A 16,520-nucleotide genomic window follows, 5' to 3' on the forward strand; every position below is an offset into this window, starting at 1 on the left:
TCCATTCTCTACATCTGCATCTTTATTCCTGTCCTGCCCCTAGGTTCTTCAGAACCTTTTTTTATTTTAAGATTCCATATATATGTGTTAGCATACAGTATTTGTTTTTCTCTTTCTGACTTACTTCACTCTGTATGACAGACTCTAGGTCTATCCACCTCACTACAAATAACTCAATTTTGTTTCTTTTTATGGCTGAGTAATATTCCATTGTATATATGTGCCACATCTTCTTTAACCATTCATCTGTCGATGGACACTTTATAGTAATTACTGAAATCACTGCTCCCACTTCCTTCAGCCTCCCCAGACCCAGAAAGGATCCAGTTAGCACAGGCACCTCATAAGTCCCAGGTGTCACCCCTTTACTTACTCTGGAGAAGGGGAAAGCAGGTGGAGCCCCTCAGGTACTCTGCACCCCAGCCCAGTAAGAGATGCCTTGAAGGATGGTAAAGGAATTTCCCCAAAGTCACGTGATTAAGAACCCAGGATTTGGACCTGGCTCTGGTTGACGCTAAAGATCTTCCAACAACCCTCCTACACTGTTTTCGGGAATGTAAATTGGTGCAGCCACTATGGAAAACAGGATGGAAATTCCTTAAAAAACTAAAAATAGAGTTGCCGTATGATCCAGCAATCCCACACCTGGGCATATATCCGGAGAAAACCCTAATTCGAAAACATACATGTACCCCAATGTTCATAGCAGCACTATTTACAATAGCCAAGACATGGAAGCCACCTAAATGTCCATCGACAGAGGAATGTAGAAAGAAGATGTTGTACGCGTATACAATGGAATACTACTCAGACATAAAGAGAATGAAATATTGCCATTTGCAGCAACACGGATGGGCCTAGAGATTGTCATACTGAGTGAAGTAAGTCAGACAGAGAAAGACGAAGAGCATATGATATCACTTATATGTGGAATCTTTTTTTAAAAATGATACAAATGACCTTATTTACAAAATAGAAACAGACTCACAGGCACAGAAAACAAATTTATGGTTACCAAAGGGAAAGGGGGGAGGGATAAATTAGGAGTTTGGGATTAACAGATACACACTACTATACATAAAATAGATAATCAACAAGGACCCACTGAATAGCACAGGGAACTACATTCCATATCTTGTAATTACCTATAACGAAAAAGAATATATATGTGTAACTTAATCACTTTGCTGTACACCAGAAATTAACAACATTGTAAATCAACTATACTTGAATTTTTTAAAAAAGCCTAGAGAGAAAAAATATTTAAAGAAATAAAAACAAAGACCGACCTTCCCACTATTAAATTACCCTCTCCTCTTCTGTCTTCTCCCCACCACCTGGTTCTCTCTTCCTTTCCCAGCTGTGCTCCATACTTATTCCAGCAGCTGGTGCACCAACACTGGAGTCATTCAGCTGAAGTCCTGGGGCATCTTTACCCTGAAATAAACACAGTAGCCAGCTAGTAGCTGGTGAATCATCCAGTCAGTGTATGTTTCCCATCCAGGGTGCGCCTTCGGGGGATGGAGGAGACAATACAGAGAGAGAGAGGGCTTTATGCCTTAGACTTCCTGTCTTGTTGGAAATCTGAGTGCTGGATGAAATGTCAGAGACCAGTTTTTCTAACCCACTCACCCAACAGCAATAGCTTCTATGTAGTGCACATTCTGTGTCATTTTGGAGTCTCAAACTAGTTGTGAGGTGGGCAGGGCAGGACCTCTCACCCTTTAACTGAAATGAAACCAGTGGAGATCTGCCCACCCAGCCGAGCAGCCTCAGGGGCCCGAGGTGAGCTCAGTCTTGAGTGACAGACTCAGTACTCTCGTCATCTTGGCTCACAGCCTTCTGAGGTCCCTCAGCACGAGTGTCCTCCACAAGAGATCCCACCAGGGATGACCCAGCCTCTGTCTGAGCACCAGCCACCACAGGAAGGACTCCCAGCCTCCCGACTTCCTGGCACAGACCCGCCACTTTGAGCTGTTCCAGTCCTTGCTTAGGTGGAGATGAACTCTCCCTCCCTAGCTCTCCCTTCCGCAGTCAGGAGAATTGACGTGTGTGAATATGAGCCCTGAAGCAGGGGGCCTGGGAAGCTTTTCTTTCCCACCCTCTCACCGGGTCAAGGCTTGGCAAGGCGGTTCCGCGTGCCTGGCCTCCCTGGCTGGGACAGGCAGCCTCTGTGCCTGCAGGGACTTCAGCAGCAGGACTTCTGAGCCATCCACAGCTGCACCGACCACTCCCGTCTGAGCCCAGTATTTAAGGCCGGCGCACCCTGGCCAGCTGTGAGTCACGGCAACGGGAAGGCAGCGGCAGCTCCACTCACGCCAGCATCTAGCGCCCTGCGGGAAGGGCCTGTTCCCCCCGCCATGGCTTCCCGGGGGCAGGTCATCTTCTGGAGGTAGCGCTCTCTTCTCTATGCTTACAGGTGGAGGAAACTGGGGTGAGGGATTTGGGGGTTGCTGAGGACTGCTGGGCTGTCCCATAGGTCCCCACCTGTACCCTTATCTGATCCAGCATTGGGCTGGCGGGAATCTGGCCAGACAAGAGCCTAAATGGACTCAGTTTAACATCACACCCCAGCCTCTCAAGACCCCCGTTCAGGGTCAGGTTGGTTTTCTGCCATGGAGGGCTGTCACATGCCAGTGTGTGTGCCAGGCTGGGATGTCAAGGCTCTTGTGGGGGCACTGAGCAGGGTGGCATAGGGCTATTTGGGAGGGTGGAAGGGAATCTATGACTGATGATGGGTGGAATGCAGGTGGACCCTCTGTAGCCCCCAGGATGAAGGAGGTGAGCATGGCTGAACCTTTGTGCAAAGAGGCCACTGGGAAGAGGGCCGATGGGCAAGCTGGGTGGGAAGCAGGGGGGCTGGAGGGCTGTTCCAGGGAAGCGGGTGGAGCCCATCTGGGTGAAGCTGTTGTCCACTCTCCACCCTAACAAGGCCATAATTTTCCTTAATATACTCATACATTTTATGAATATATTAAGTTCATGAGGTGATCATGGCCATTGGTGATGTGGGAGAGTGCATGAGAGGATCTCCCCATCCTCTGCGGACCCAGTGGATTATTTTCTTAAATAATTACCAGAGAGCTTACTATCTTCAAATCTCACACTCAGAATGTATGCCACTTGGAGATGGGATGCTGGTGTGTATGTTCTACCAGGCCTGCCTGCATGGTACGTTTAGGAGCTTTGTGGTCAGAACTGTCTTCCCCTTTTTCCTTCATGGCCATCAATGGAAGCAGCCTTCACCCATGGAACATTTTTTTTCTTTTTTTTTTTTAATTGAAGTATAGTTGTTGTACAATGTTACAGGTGCACAATATAGTGATCCACAAGTTTTAAAGGTTATACTCCATTTATAGTTATTATAAAATATTGGCTGTATTCCCTGTGTGGTACAGTATATCCTTGTAGCTTATTTATTTTTATACATAACAATTTGTACCTCTTAATATCCTACCCCTCTGTTGCCTCTCCCCCATACTCTCTTCCCATTTATAACCACTAGTTTGTTCTCTAGGTCTGTGAGTCTGATTCTTGTTTGCTTTATTCACTAGTTTGTTGTATTTTTTAGATCCCACATGTAATTGAGATCATACAGTATTTGTCTTTCTCTGTCTGACTTATTTCACTTAGTATAATGTCATCCAAGTCTGCCCATGTTGCTGCAAATGGCAAAATTTCATTCTTTTTTATGGCTGAGTAGTATTCCATTTTATATATATATATATATATATATATATATATATATATATACACACACACCACAGCTTCTTTACCCATTCATCTGCTGATGGACACTTAGGTTGTTTCCATATACTGGCAATTGTAAATAATGCTGCTATGAACATTGGGGTGAATGTATCTTTTAGACTTAGTGGTTTTGTTTTTTTCAGATATATACCCAGGATTGGAATTCCTGGATCATATGGTAACTCTGTTTTTAGTTTTTTAAGAAACCTCCATACTGTTTTCCACAGTGGCTGCACCCATTTACATTCCTACTAACAGTGTACAAGGGTTCCCTTTTCTCCACACCCTCGCCAACATTTGTTATTTGTGTTCTTTTTGATGATAGCCATTCTGACAGGTGTGAGGTGGTATCTCATTATGATTTTGACTTGCATTTCCCTGATGATTAGCAATGTTGAGCATCTTTTCACATGCCTGTTGGCCATCTGTATTTCCTCTTTGGAAAAATGTTTATTCAGTTCTTCTCATTTTTTAATCAGGTTGTGGAGGGTTTTTTTGTTTTTTTGTTTTATTGAAGTATAGTTGACTCACAATGTTGTGTTTTTTGTTTTGTTTTGAAGTCAAGTTTTTTATTAACTTTAAACAGCCAAATGTGACCTTAACTGACATGAGACTGTCTAGTTTTTATTTTATTTTTTTTACTTTTTATTTTATATTGGAGTACAGTTGATTAACAATGTTGTATTAGTTTCAGGTGTACAGCAAAGTGATTCAGTTATACACATACATACACTGTTTTTCATATTCTTTTCCATTGTGCTTTATCATAGGGTACTGAATATAGTTCCCTGTGCTATACAGTAGGACCTTGTTGTTTATCCATCCTATATATAATAGTTGGCATCTGCTAACCCCAAACTCCCACTCCATCCCTCATCCACCCCCCACTCCTTGGCAACCACAAGTCTGTTCTCTATGTCTGTGAGTCTGTTTCTGTTTCATAAAAGTTCATCAGTGTCATACTTTAGATTCCACATATAAGTGATATGGCATTTGTCTTTGTCTGACTTACTTCACTTAGTATGATAATCTCTAGTTCCATCCATGTTGCTGCAAGTGGCATTATCTCATTCTTTTTATGGCTGAGTAGTATTCCACTGTATATACGTACCACATCTTCTTTATCCATTCCTCTGCCGATAGACATTTAGGTTGTTTCCATGTCTTGGCTATTGTAAATAATGCTGCTATGAACATAGGGGTGCACGTGTCTTTTTAAATTATAGTTTTGTCCAGGTATATGCCCAGCAGTGGGATTGCTGGATCATACGACAACTCTATTTTTAGTTTTTTGAAGAACCTCCATACTGTTTTCCATAGTGGCTGCACCAACTTACATTTCCAACAACAGTGCAGGAAGGTTCCTTTTTCTCCACACCCTCTCCATCATTTGTTATGTGTAGACTTATTAATGATTGCCATTCTGACCAGTGTGAAGTGGTACCCCATTGTAGTTTTGATTTTCATTTCTCTAGTAATTAGCAATGTTGGTCACCTGTTCGTGTGCTTGTTGGCATCTGTATGTCTTCTTTGGAGAAATGTCTGTTTGGTTCTTCTGCCCATTTTTCAATTGGGTTGTTTGTTTTTTTGATGTTGAGTTGTATGAGCTGTTTATATATGTTGGGTACTAACCCCTTATCAGTCTTATCATTTGCAAATATTATTTTCTCCCATTCAATAGGTTGTCTTTTCATTTTGTCGATGGATTCCTTTGCTATGCAAAAGCTTTTAAGTTTAATTAGGTTCCATTTGTTTATTTTTGCTTTTATTTCCTTTGCTTTAGGAGACTGATTCAAAAAAATATTGCCTCAATTTATATCAAAGAGTGTTCTGTCTGTGTTTTCCTCTAGGATATTTATATTATTTGGTCTTACATTTAGGTCTTTAATCCATTTTGAGTTTATTTTTGTGTATGGTGTTAGAGAATGTTCTAATTTCATTCTTTTACATGTAGTTGTCCAGTTTTCCCAGCACCACTTATTGAAGAGGCTGTCTTTTCTCCATTGTATATTCTTCCTCCTTTGTTGTAGATTAATTGACCATAACTGTGACCCGTGGAACATTTGAGTGCCTGCTAGGAGTCTGTGGGTGGAAAAGTCATGATCCCTGATCTGAAGGGGTTACATTCTGATCAACAGCATTAATGGAGCACCTACTATGTGCTGGGCACTGCACCAGGCACTAGTGCACTAGTGCGAAGGCAACTAAAACACTGACAGGATTTTAGGCTAATGGGAAGGAAAGACTCCCAAACAGACAATTCCAACCTGCTGTTCATAAGCCATGAGACAATAGGGCAGAATGCAACAGGAGCACTTCCCTAACCTGAGGCTTTGGGGAAGGTTTCCTGAACCAGGTGATGGCTGGGCTAAGTCTTGAGGATGAAGTAGCATAGTCCAGGTGAAGAAGGATGGGAAGGACCCTCTAGACAGAGGGGATAGGACAGGACAGGACAGGATGGGATAGGATAATAGAATAAAGCTCACGAAGCAGCATGGGGTGTTGGAGAGTTACAAGCTACTCCATATCATTACCCGAGCATGAAGTTTGAGGCAGGGGGTGCTGAGATGAGGCTGGAGAGGCAGAGCCAGGTCATGCTGGGCCTTTAGCAAGCAGACTCAGAGCTAGGAATTTGGTGTGGGTGATGAAGAGCCATTGAAGTCTCAAGCAAGGGAATCTTGGTGGTTTTCATCTTAGGCAGGTTATTCCAGAGGCAGCATAGAGAATGGATAGGAGGGCAGAGAAACTGCAGGGAAACAGTTACATAAGGAATGCTCAGGACCTGAACTTGAGAATGATAGCAGGGGTCCAGAGAGGGGAAAACTATTCAAGAAATGTTTAGGACTTAAAATTGGTGATAAGGTAGATAGCTAGTGGGAAGCAGCTGCAGAGCACAGGGAGATCAGCTCGGTGCTTTGTGACCGCCTGGAGGGGTGGGATAGGGAGGGTGGGAGGGAGGGAGATGCAAGAGGGAAGAGATATGGGAACATATGTATATGTATAACTGATTCACTTTGCTATAAAGCAGAAACTAACACACCATTGTAAAGCAATTATACTCCAATAAAGATGTAAAAAACTGGTGATATTTGGTAAATGAATGGAGGGGCAGGTAGGGTGGTACAGAATAGGAATGGATGAGGCAAAGGGTGGAGCCTGGAATGAACCCCATGTTCCTGGATTAGATACAGTGAGTTGGGAAAGAGGGAGAAGAGATGAGAGTTAACTTCGGCATGTGTAGAATTTGAGGTTCTCCTGGGGCCTCTAGGCGGAGATGCTCAGTGGACAGCATCCACTGAGAGAAACTGGGAGAGGTCAGGCCTGGAGATGTCAGTTTGAGAGTCAGAAGCAGGAGGCAGGGAATAGTCAGCTGGGATGTCTTGTAAGGAGAGCACATAGCAGGAGAGGAGCAAGGGACCGGGGATGGGAAGCTGACGCACACCAGCGTTTAAGGGTGGGCAGAGGAAGGTGAGTCAAAGAAAGAACTGGGAGCAAGCGGTGGGAGAGGTAGGATAAAACCAAGATAGAAGGGTCTCATGGATGTCAACAGAGAAGTTTCATGGAGCACCCTGGACTGGTAGGGGTATCAGGCCTGGTGCTGGTCGGGAGATCCAATCCGAACAATAATATGGCCTATGCAGCATTTAAGCAGAACTCATGTGGCTTTGCCCAGAAAGTGAGGAAGATATGATGCCAAGTAGCTCCTGAACCCAGATGAGGCCAGGAAGAGGCAAGGATCCTGAGTCTAGGTTCATGGGTGTGTTGACCATGCACTGGCAACAGAGAATACCAGATAGCTGTAGCATCTTGTAGCTCTCCTCCCAGAAAGCAGAGACACAGCGAAAGCAGAAGTGAGACCCAGTGGCATGGATTTAACATAGTTACTCTGCTCTCCTTTCTCCCTGGCCTCCCCATCCCTTCTTTCTCTTCTCCCTTCCCTCCTTCTTTCCTTCCTTCTTTCATTTGTTCCTTCTTTCTTTCCTTTCTTCCTTCTTTCCTTCCCTTTTTCCTTCTTCCTTCCTTTCTTCTTTCTTTCCTTCCCTTTTTCCTTCCTCCCTCCTTCCCTTTCTCCCTTCCCTCCTCCCTTCCTCCCTCCCTTCCTTCCTTCTCCCAGGATTCTTCATCTGTCTCATTCTGGCTCTTGTATCTGAAGAGAGCTCTTCGGAGCACTTAAGACCGGGGGAAATCACCAACCACAATGGGATTAATGAAGACATGTCAAAGGAAGGAAGCCACTGCATAGAAAAGGAGCAGAAGTCTACCAGAGGAAGGTGGATGAAACAGAGAATGAGGGAGGCTAGAACAAGGGAGGCACAGGGAACTTTGTTCCAAAATCTTGGTTTCCCATTGCCCCCAAGATTTCGAGCTGGTGGCTGGCTCATACACACCAGACTTCGATGGCCAAAGTGGTGCTTGGCAACATAACAAAAGTTTGCCTAGTGAGCAAATCTCTCCAAAGGCCTGGCCTGGGGAGGATCTCAGCACAGGCCATGCTGATACTTGAAACCCCATCGAGGTATGAAAAGATGGGTCCAACTTTCAGACCCTCTGAGCCTATAAAACCTGAGACTTTGGGACCTTGAGTGCCCATCCTCATGAGCAGAACAGAGAGTTGGAAAATGAGATAAATTGCACATTGGAAGAAAGACTAAACAGGAGGCGCCTGTGTTCCTGCCCACACCAGGGGCAGGTTACCTCCTGAGCATGTTGCTCTAGCCCCATCTCCACCTGCTGCAATGTTACTCATTTCTTTCGGCGTTCAGCTCGCATGCCGCTTCCACTTTGAGGTCTTGCTGGATCTTTCTAGTTGCAGTTAATTGCTCCTTTTATGTTCGTGGTCAGCCATGTTGATGAATACCTGTTCTTGCGCTCGTCTGTTTCCCTCAGTGGGGTTGGCTCGTCAAGGGCCTGGCCTTTGTCTTGTCCCTTGTCATAGGGAGGCAGTGTAGCTCCATGGCTACCCATCTTGGCTCTGGAATCACACTACCTGGGTTCAAATCCTTGTGCCACCTTGAACTGTGTGGGCCTCAATTTACCTACCTATGAAATGGGCTGATAATAGAACTTAACTCCTAGAGTTCTTTGAATGGCATGTGATAATTATGTGCCTGGCACATCCTAAGAGTTATTGCTAGAGTCTTCATCTGCAAATCTCTCTACAATGCCAGATACATGGCTGTGAACTACGCGTTCTAGTATACTTTGGATAAATTGCTACTGGGGTCTCTTAATGACAGGTCACTCTAACAACACTCTGGAGAATATTCAGAGTTTTTCAGCTTCTTATTTTGAAAAAAAAAAAGTCCACCCCACCTTTTGTTGTCTATGAGTCTGAGACCATTCTTCTGTCAACCTGAGGATGACTAGGGTTTAGAATATACGTATGTCTCTGCCAGTATCAAGCATTAAGGTGGATGGGGTGAATCTGGGAGGTCCTTGAGTGTACAAGCTCAGCATGTAAATCTTCCGATGAGGCACTGCTGTTGTCAAGAGCCATAGCCTTCAGGGGGCCGATGGAGCTATGGAGCTATGACCAAGCACTGGGTAATGGTTAATTAGCTAAACGGCACCACACTCCTAATTATCTCCATTTCATAGATGCAAATGTTGAGGCAAGATGACCCGCTCCATGTGCCCCGGGTCAGCAGAAACCAACAAGCTCCTACCTAGACCTCTATACTTTTATTAGAAAAATATCTTTCTAATCAGCTCTGCCTCATCTCCTGCCACTTAAAGCAGACCCCAGCTCAACACTGGCAAAACTCCTCAGGGACCAGACGGCCGGGGTGGAAGAGTTCTCAGCTGGCCGAGGAGGGCGCTGTCCCCAGAACAAGCCGGAGCCTGTGGCGTATCAACCCTGGGTCTGTGTTGTTTCAGGCAGCTGCTCTAGATGAGTGAGTACAGGAGTGAGAAGCGATTGAAACTCAGTGGAAATTACATCCTTTCAAAGCTTGAAAATTCAGAAAGTCAGTACACCCCCTCATTTTATCTATGAGATAATAAAAAGAAATTGTGCAACTTGCCAAAGGGTCATGCGGTTCAAAATGGGTAGAATAATGCTCTTTCAATGATTCCATATTGCCCAGTGACCCTAGCTAAAAACCGTACTGGACCCCATCTGACCACGATTTACCAAAACATCAAAGATTCCTAAATCTGAGAGACCAAAGCTTCATCCATATTTACCTTTGACATAAAAAGAAGTGGAAATAATGTCGGTGCTGGGGTTAGTCTCATATTCCTGCTCTCCTAGCTGGGTGGCCCCAAGTAAGTTGCTTAACCTCTCTGTGTTTTCATTTCCTCAGGAAATTGGAGTTACTAATTGTACCAGCCTCTCATTTGTTGTGAAGACTAAATGAGTTAATCCATGTAAAGAGCTCAGAGCAGCACCTTGCACGTAGTTACCAATGTATATGTTAGATACTTATTCAGTCATGCCCTCCCGTTGTTTTTACAAAATAACAAAGTGACTCAAAGGGAAGGTGAGGAATAACCAGTCCAAAAGTAGCAGCTGGGCTTAAGGGACCTCTGTGTCTGAATTCTTCTGGGATTTCAGTGGAGATACCTTCTTCTCTAGTCCTTGTTCTACTGAGATTCAGGAAAGTGCTCGCTGCCTGGGGTAGTAACACTCGCTCCACGGTCTGGGCCTCTGAGAAATGCAGATTTGCACTGCCCCCTCCAGACCTACCGAATCCCAAACTAGGGGCAGGGCCCAGCAATCTGTGTTTTTTGGTTTTTTTTTACATCTTTATTGGAGTATAATTGCTTCACAATGGTGTGTTAGTTTCTGCTTTATAACAAAGTGAATCAGCTATACATATACATATGCCCCCATATCTCTTCCCTCTTGCATCCCCCTCCCTCCCACCCTCCCTATCCCACCCCTCCAGGCGGTCACAAAGCACCGAGCTGATATCCCTGTGATATGGCCTACTTCCTACTAGCTATCTACCTTTCGTTTGGTAGTGAAATTGAGCTATTTGTAGTGAGGTGGATAGACCTAGAGTCTGTCATACAGAGTGAAGTAAGTCAGAAAGAGAAAGACAAATACCGCATGCTAACACATATATATGGAATTTAAGCAATCTGTGGTTTAACAAGCCCTTCAGGTGATGCTGTTTTAGCCTTCTCTCTGGGCTCTATGATTCCTCAGGGAAAGCACGAGGATTGACTCCTGATAGAGATAAATTTCACCCGCGATCATGTATCATTCCACGTTTCTCCTTAAGAAGTGTTCTGAAGAGGGGCAGATGGGCCTTGACGAAAACCAAGGAAAAAAACATGAAGCGTTCCACAATCCCAAACCCTCTGCCTGGGATGTTTCAGATCTACTATCACATCTCTTCCAAATGTATTCCTACCGCTCCAGCACAGCAGTAATGAGAGAAAGGGAAGACAGTTTCCCCTCTTTCTTTCCCTGCAGATTTTGAATGAAAAATTTCATAGAATAAAAAGCACGAAAGATTTGAGAAACAGAGCATCCTTAAAGTGTCAGGGTATTGAATTGTCTCTCTTTGCTCCCTGTCTTGGCTTTTCACTGCGTTCTCCTCCCTCCTCACCCCAAAAAGGCCATTTCACACCTCTCCTCTCTCCAGGCCTCCTGCAAGCCTCTTATCTCTCTGTATCCTTCACTGAGAAAATAGGAGCCCGGCAGATTCTGGCTCCCTCAACTTTTCTCTTCCACGGCCCCCTCCACACTCATCTGCACCCTTCTTCTCTGCATCCATCCTGGTACCAGAGGACGAGCCCAGCTCCGAGAGAAGGGCAACCCCTCTGCGCCCGGGATCCGTCTCCTCTCCCCTCCTCCAGTATCCCTGTCAGCATGCCACCTGAATGTCAGTGTTTTCTAGTTTAAAAGAAAAGCCCTCTCTCAGCTCCACAACCTCTCCTGCCCCCTCTCTTTTTCTCTTCTTAGCAAACTTGTTGAAAGCTGCCCAGAGTCAGTGAACTATGACTTGCTGGTGTTGTAGAGGGAGTTTGAGGGGTGGCTCAAGCTCGGGGCAGACTGGACCTGGCAGCGGGTTGCAACCCAGGCTCCGCCACTTTCCAGCCATGTGGCCTTGGGCAAGTTATTTATCGTCTCTGGGCCTGGCTTCCTCATCTGTAAAATGGGCATGATATTAGAATCTGCACCGTAAGATTGTGAGAAATATGTGAATGAATGCATGTAAAGCGTTTAGCAGACACTTACTGTAAACTGCAAATTCTATTATTATGCTCTCCTTAAGTTACTCCAGTGGGGTTTTGTCCTCACTGCACCAAGGTATCTATCACTACTGTCAATGTTTCTAGCGACCTCCATGTTGCCAAATCTAATGTCAGCTTCTCTGATCTGATCTTACTTGTCTTCACAACAGCATTCAACACAAAATGTCCCACGACTGCCTCCTTGAAACACTTTCTTCCATGGTCTCCAAGACGCTGCACTCTCCTGAATCCCGCCCTCACCCCTACCCCATGACACTGGTCCCATCTCCTGGGGTTGTCCTCTGCCACTCTACACCTGGACAGGTGGTAGCCGCCCTCCTCTGCTGCCCCATGCAGCTCAAAACCACCAGGCTCCACCTCCAGGGAACCTGCCTCTGGTATGAGGAAGTAGCCTTTCACTCATTTCGCATATTCGATGATTGACTGTACCCTTTGCTAAAAGGCCTCAGGGTCCAGGAACAGAATATAACAGTATGGGGACAACTGCCCTTTAAAAGTGGCTGGTGGAGGAGATATGGGGATATATGTATACATATAGCTGATTCACTTTGTTATACAGCAGAAACTAACAAACCCTTGTAAAGCAATTATACTCTAATAAAGATGTTAAAAAAAAAAAAGTGGCTGGTGTAAGCTTCAGGGTCAGGATAAGTCTTACGAGGCGAGGGAGGGCCAGTTGCGTACTAGCAAGGGCTGTGTGAGAGGGAGCTTCTTCCAGACCCCAAAGGAGCCCTGGCAGAAGCCTTAAAGCCTGGGGTTAAGTTTCCAGACAGGTCCGGGTGGGAAGCCTGCTGATGCAGGGGACACGGGTTTGAGCCCTGGTCCGGGAAGATCCCACATGCCGCAGAGCAACTAAGCCCGTGCGCCACAACTACTGAGCCCACGTGCCACAACTACTGAAGCCTGTGTGCCTAGAGCCTGTGCTCCACAGCAAGAGAAGCCACCACATGAGAAGCCTGCGCACCGCAACAAAGAGTAGACCCTGCTCGCCGCAATTAGAGAAAGCCCACGCACAGCAACAAAGACCCAACACAGCCAAAAATTTAAAAAAATAAATTAATTTTTTAAAAATTAAAGCAGTTTTACAGTTAAAAAAATCCTTACACCTTAATATAGCAGCAGTTGTAACTCTATACAGTAACGTGCATTTCTGCACTTTTACTGGGTTGGAAAATGCCATATTGGGCCACCCTTCCTGGAAACACAAGGCCTGGCGGGATTCCCCCATCTGCCTGCTGCCCATTCTGCTCAATCTATTATCCTGTTACATGTGAGGCTCTTGGGGTCCAAGCAACGTGCCCCAGTCAAGCACCTAACAGTCTCTGTATTTAAGTATTTACTTAACACAGTGGTTCCCAAAGTGAGTTCTGAGGACACTGATACGGCAACATTTTTCCCAGAAGAGTTCTGTGGTCAAGCAAGATTGGAAGTGCTGAATACTATTAGGTTGGACTACATGAAATTGCCAATGTTCAATTGTGTTTGACCTCCGAAAGAGGGATTTCAAATGGTTCAACCTAGTACATACTCCGCTGGGACATTCACTGTGCATATTAGCGTATTAAGAGCTTTTGAAAGGTCCTAAAGAAATCTATTTGATTGTGATTGACTCAGTGTAATCCTTTTAAAAATAATACTTATTAATATACATCAGGACACACTTTGGAAAACTCGGGCCTGGAGTAATTACAAAAGAACAGAAGTCATGGATAGAAAAACGAACATGAATGTAGGAGCCCAGGGCAGCATGAAGGCTGAGCAAAGGCTCAGGAGGGAGGGGGCAGGTGGATATTTTCCTTGCCGGACTGCCTGCCCAGCTTTGATATCCAAAGTCGTCATATTTTTCAGCCCTTCCCCTGCTGCAGTGATTCTTCCTGACCGACCTCTGCTTTTTTTCTCCCTCATAAACATGTAGGGAGGATTCATGAACTGACAGCAATGGCTCACCCCATATTCCTCAAATGACAGATACTAAATAAACATGGGTATTATTTTGACTGCTCTCTCATTATAATTATTAGTTCATCTTTTCAGGATGTTATTATCCCAGTTCATAAGTGTTCATCTAATTTGCTTACAACTAGGAGGTGAGTTAAGCTAATCTGGGGGCAGGCAGGAGGCTCACCCTGGCTGGGGTGCCCCGGGGAGCACCTCCCACGTGCTGTATAAAGAACGTGGGCACATGGCCAGCTTTGAATATGTTGTTCTCCAGGGACCAGAGCCAGATGTCTAAGACAGAGACTGGAATTGTCGGACAGGGTAGGTTGAAGTAGCAGACAGTGAGACAGAGGCTTGGCCAGGACTAAATCCTCCGTGCTTCTACTCCCTACCCACCCCCACCCCCCCACTGTCCCACTGTCTGGAATTCTTCCCACCAGAGAGCCTTTAACAGGGTTGTCCGTCATTCAGATGCTACCTGGTGGACATCAGCGTGACGGACTCTCAGTGGAGCCACTAGGCATTTTGACATCACCTGGCCCCTCTGGTCATCTAGCAGGTGTTAGGTGTGGGTAGGAATTATCTGATATTCCCGGGAAGTGGAAGATGAGAATCGAAAGGTAGGGTGATGCCTGCCTGTGAGAGCACAGAGTTTATTTAAAGTTGTTACTTGTAGTGTGGTGGGATTTAAATGACATTAAATGGGACCCTGACAGTTTTGTGCCCTGCAGTGGAAGGCACTGCCCAGAGTGAGCATGCTCACAGAAGAAATCCGTGGCCTCTCAGGGACATTGCTGCAAACGTATAATTACCAGGAAAGGAGAGAACAAGGTTGTTTGATTTCTCATGATGTGAGTGAAAACAAAGACTTCGACTGCGGCTCCTTTCTGCGTGTGATCCTATGCCAGTCACTTAATTTTTCTTGTTAAGTAAGGGCAATAAATGGACCTCCCAGAACCGCCTTGAGGATCAAAAGTGACAAGGTACAAGAGGAGGTCATGATAGTGACACTGACGGCAACACATAGCTCTCTTGCAATACCTGACATGTCTACATCTTTCATTGAGAAGCTGCCTTGCCCATTGGAGAAATATAACTTTTAAAAAGAGCCAAGACCCATACACCCATTAAAATAGGCAGAAATATTAAAAAGCAATGGTCCTTTATGTCCAATTGTTCATTTCCCTTCAGGTTCAGCTTCCAGAGAGTCTGTCTGTATTAGGGATGTAGCCCGACATTTGGATCTCTTGGCCAACAATTTATGTCAGTTCTGGGGCTGGCCTTCTTATGGGATCACCTCACAGTCCCACAGCCTCATAATCATGGCCTCCAATGTTGGGTTCCTCCCGTGTGCCAGTACACTTCTGCAAGCTCTGCGTACATTATTGATTAATTAAACAAATTTTTACTGATCATCTACTTTGTACCTGGCACCATAGATCCTAGGATTACAGTCAGGTACAAGGTATAGGGCCCACCATCATTTAGAGTACAGACGAGAAGGGGAGACGGATAGATAAACACACAGTTACAATACTGTATGCTCAGTGCCACCACAGGCCAGTTGCAGAATGCTTTGGAATCAACATCTAACCCAGTCGTGGTGGTGGTGATTTGTGGTGGGTCATTCCAGAGATTTCCTGGAGGAGGTGGTTTCTGAGTGGGAGTTAGCCAAGCAAGGAGAAGTGAGGAGAATATCCAGGCAAAGGGCAAGACCTATGGGGGGGGGGGGGGGCGGGGATGGGAAGAGGAAAGCAGAGTGGTAGCTGCAGAGATGAGCATGAGCTGGATTTAATCTCCTCAACAACTGAATAAGGTGGGTTTTATCTTCCCACTTTGCAGCTGAGCAAATCAAGGCATAGAGTGACATGAGAAAGTGAATGGGGATGTTTGGGAGAATGATTAGAAGATGGCAAAACCAGCAGATGAAATCAAATCCTTTTTCTTAATTGGGGTATAATTGTTTTACAATGTTGTGTCAGTTTATACTGTACAGCGAAGTGAATCAGCTCGCTCTCTCTCTCTCTCTATATATATATATATCCTCTCTTTTTTGGATTTCCTTCCCATTTAGGTCACCACTCAAATCATTTTTGAGAATGATTTTCAAATGGCAGGAAGAGATGGTGAGGTCAGGATCCACTGCTTAATGGTCAGACTCTGCTGGGCCCATGGTGCCCCTTACTGATACTTTTCTCCCAGGGATTGTCAATCTCACTGCTTATCCATTATCACAACTGTTTAGTACAATGTAAGCAAAGGGAATAAAAAATAGAGTCTAGATCTATCTGCCTCCAAAGTCTATGCCCTTTTCTAGTCTAGAAAAAAGTTATTTTATTTTTGATACTATGATTAGGTGTGTGGAGCAGCTGGGGAAGTCAGGTGGCTAGGCTGGTGCAAGGTGAATCTTACAAGGCAACTTCCCCTTACGGCCAAGGTCTTGGTAGCTGCACTTTATCAAGAGCCCAGGAGCCCAGCTTCCCAGGAGTCCCAGTGACAAAACCCCAAATGCCAGTTTCCACTGCCTTTCTTTGAAAACCTTTAGAAGTAAAACTCTGAAGTGTTAGCAGAGAGGACTATTGGTATGAGAAAGAAGTGTTTTGATATTACAAAGCTATCAAGAT

The 16,520-nt window shown here is 45.1% G+C and overlaps 2 long non-coding RNA genes across 2 annotated transcripts in view; one reads left to right on the top strand and one right to left on the bottom strand.

The window, feature by feature from the left end:
- The window catches only part of LOC109547426 (uncharacterized), an 87,650-nt gene that overhangs the window by 66,719 nt on the left and 4,411 nt on the right, over positions 1-16,520 (top strand). The gene's annotated exons all lie outside the window — the stretch shown is intronic.
- LOC141279405 (uncharacterized) lies at positions 992-3,661 on the bottom strand. Its single transcript, XR_012333582.1, has 2 exons — positions 2,110-3,661; positions 992-1,466 (listed from the first exon to the last, which is right to left on the bottom strand). It is a non-coding gene; the product is annotated as an uncharacterized lncRNA (long non-coding RNA).

This window comes from Tursiops truncatus, chromosome 1 (assembly GCF_011762595.2).
Source record: "Tursiops truncatus isolate mTurTru1 chromosome 1, mTurTru1.mat.Y, whole genome shotgun sequence".
In the NCBI taxonomy this organism is placed as follows: Eukaryota; Metazoa; Chordata; class Mammalia; order Artiodactyla; family Delphinidae; genus Tursiops; species Tursiops truncatus.